Below are 2443 nucleotides of genomic sequence, written 5' to 3'. Positions count from 1 at the left end.
GGAACCAGTACCGGCAAGGAACTTAAAAAAGCTCCTCGTTTAGACATAATAGTTTATAATTAATGATCCTTTCGCAGGTTCACCTACGAAAACCTTGTTACGACTTTTACTTCCTCTAAATGATCAAGTTTGGTCATCTTTCCGGCACACCGGCTCGACCAATGGCCAATCCGAGCGCCAGTCCGAAGACCTCACTAAATCATTCAATCGGTAGTAGCGACGGGCGGTGTGGACAAAGGGCAGGGACGTAATCAACACGAGCTGATGACTCGTGCTTACTGGGAATTCCTCGTTCATGGAATCAATTACACTTTCCAATCCCCAGCACGAAGGAGGTTCAACGGGTTACCCAGTCCTTTCGGACAGGGAAAGCACACGCTGATTCCTTCAATGTAGCGCGCGTGCGGCCCCGGACATCTAAGGGCATCCCAGACCTGTTATTGCTCTGTCTCGTGCGGCTAAACGCCGCTTGTCCCTCTAAGAAGAACGTCCCACTACAAGAGGATGGGAACGTCTATTTAGTAGGCTAGAGTCTCGTTCGTTATCGGAATTAACCAGACAAGTCGCCCCACCAACTAAGAACGGCCATGCACCACCACCCACAGAATCAAGAAAGAGCTCTTAATCTGTCAATCCTTCCTGTGTCCGGGCCGGGTAAGTTTTCCCGTGTTGAGTCAAATTAAGCCGCAGGCTCCATTTCTGGTGGTGCCCTTCCGTCAATTCCTTTAAGTTTCAGCTTTGCAACCATACTTCCCCCGGAACCCAAAAGCTTTGGTTTCCCGGAAGCTGCCCGGCGTGTCATTTGAGGAACACAGCCGGATCGCTGGCTGGCATCGTTTATGGTTAGAACTAGGGCGGTATCTGATCGCCTTCGAACCTCTAACTTTCGTTCTTGATTAATGGAAACATTCTTGGCAAATGCTTTCGCAGTAGTTCGTCTTGCGACGGTCCAAGAATTTCACCTCTAGCGTCGCAATACGAATGCCCCCGTCTGTCCCTCTTAATCATTACCTCGTGTTCCGAAAACCAACAAAATAGAACCGAGGTCCTATTCCATTATTCCATGCACAATTATTCAGGCGTCGCGCCTGCTTTGAGCACTCTAATTTTTTCAAAGTAAACGTGAGGGTCTCCGCCCACAACCGGTGAAGATCATAGACAGAAGCCCCCTGAACGCTCGGCAGCGAACAGTAACCACCGGTAGGCGGACCGTCCGGCCGGAGCTGAGATCCAACTACGAGCTTTTTAACCGCAACAACTTTAATATACGCTATTGGAGCTGGAATTACCGCGACTGCTGGCACCAGACTTGCTCTCCAATGGATCCTCGTTAAAGGATTTAGAGTGTACTCATTCCAATTACGGGGTCTCAAAAGAGTCCCGTATTGTTATTTTTCGTCACTACCTCCCCGTGCTGGGAGTGGGTAATTTGCGCGCCTGCTGCCTTCCTTGGATGTGGTAGCCGTTTCTCAGGCTCCCTCTCCGGAATCGAACCCTGATTCCCCGTCACCCGTTACGACCATGGTAGGCGCGTAACCTACCATCGACAGTTGATAAGGCAGACACTTGAAAGATACGTCGCCGGGACGAGCCCGTGCGATCAGCCCAAAGTTATACAGAGTCACCACAAGAGACGGACACGAGGCCCGATTGGTTTTGGTCTAATAAAAGCGCTCGTTCCCGAAGGTCGGAGCTCTGCTGCATGTATTAGCTCTAGAATTGCCACAGTTATCCAAGTAGTAAGGTACGATCCAAGGAACCATAACTGATTTAATGAGCCATTCGCGGTTTCGCCTTAATACGGCATGTACTTAGACATGCATGGCTTAATCTTTGAGACAAGCATATGACTACTGGCAGGATCAACCAGGTAACTTCCGTCGTTCATCATCAGAACGTTCGGAACGCACTCCGAAGCCTTACATTTCACGAGTCGCGACCGTCATGGTCGCGGGGGACGCCTCGACTACGGAGGATCCCTCAGTCAATCTCGCTTTTTGTGTAGGTATTCCCCGTGCAATCTACAGAGGTTCTATAGTCTCACGACTTCCCCGACGGCTTCAACGCCGCGGGGCGAGTGCGGAGGCATCGAGAAGATATGTGCGCTGGACACAGATGCAGAAAACCAATCAATTCCTTTAAGTACGGTTCTGCTCGTCGCGTCAACGGCACGGGGGCCGAGCCGCTCGCAGAGAGGCTGAGATAGTTTGGAAGCGGCCGGAAAGACGGAGAATACTTCCCCGCCGATCGCAGCCTTAGTAGCAGAAGAATAACACCCTCGATCCCGGAGGCAGCGTCCGACCGACCCATCACGAACCGAGAACCGATCCGATCGGGCACGACAGACCCACCGTCAACGTTAGAGGACCGCTTTCCCGGAGGTAGCCAACCGGTACTAACAACCCAATCCCGTTGCCGAGACCTAAGCCAGGTTCGCGAGATT

The 2443-nt window shown here is 51.5% G+C and overlaps 1 non-coding gene across 1 annotated transcript; it reads right to left on the bottom strand.

The window, feature by feature from the left end:
- Positions 1 to 60: 60 nt before the first annotated feature.
- Positions 61 to 1873, bottom strand: LOC129962438 (small subunit ribosomal RNA). The gene has a single exon (XR_008783899.1). It is a non-coding gene; the product is annotated as a small subunit ribosomal RNA (ribosomal RNA).
- Positions 1874 to 2443: the final 570 nt, after the last annotated feature.

This window comes from Argiope bruennichi, chromosome 2 (assembly GCF_947563725.1).
Source record: "Argiope bruennichi chromosome 2, qqArgBrue1.1, whole genome shotgun sequence".
Taxonomy (NCBI): domain Eukaryota; kingdom Metazoa; phylum Arthropoda; class Arachnida; order Araneae; family Araneidae; genus Argiope; species Argiope bruennichi.
Note: the sequence above shows the minus strand (reverse complement) of the source record. Positions and strands in the feature narration are given on the sequence as shown.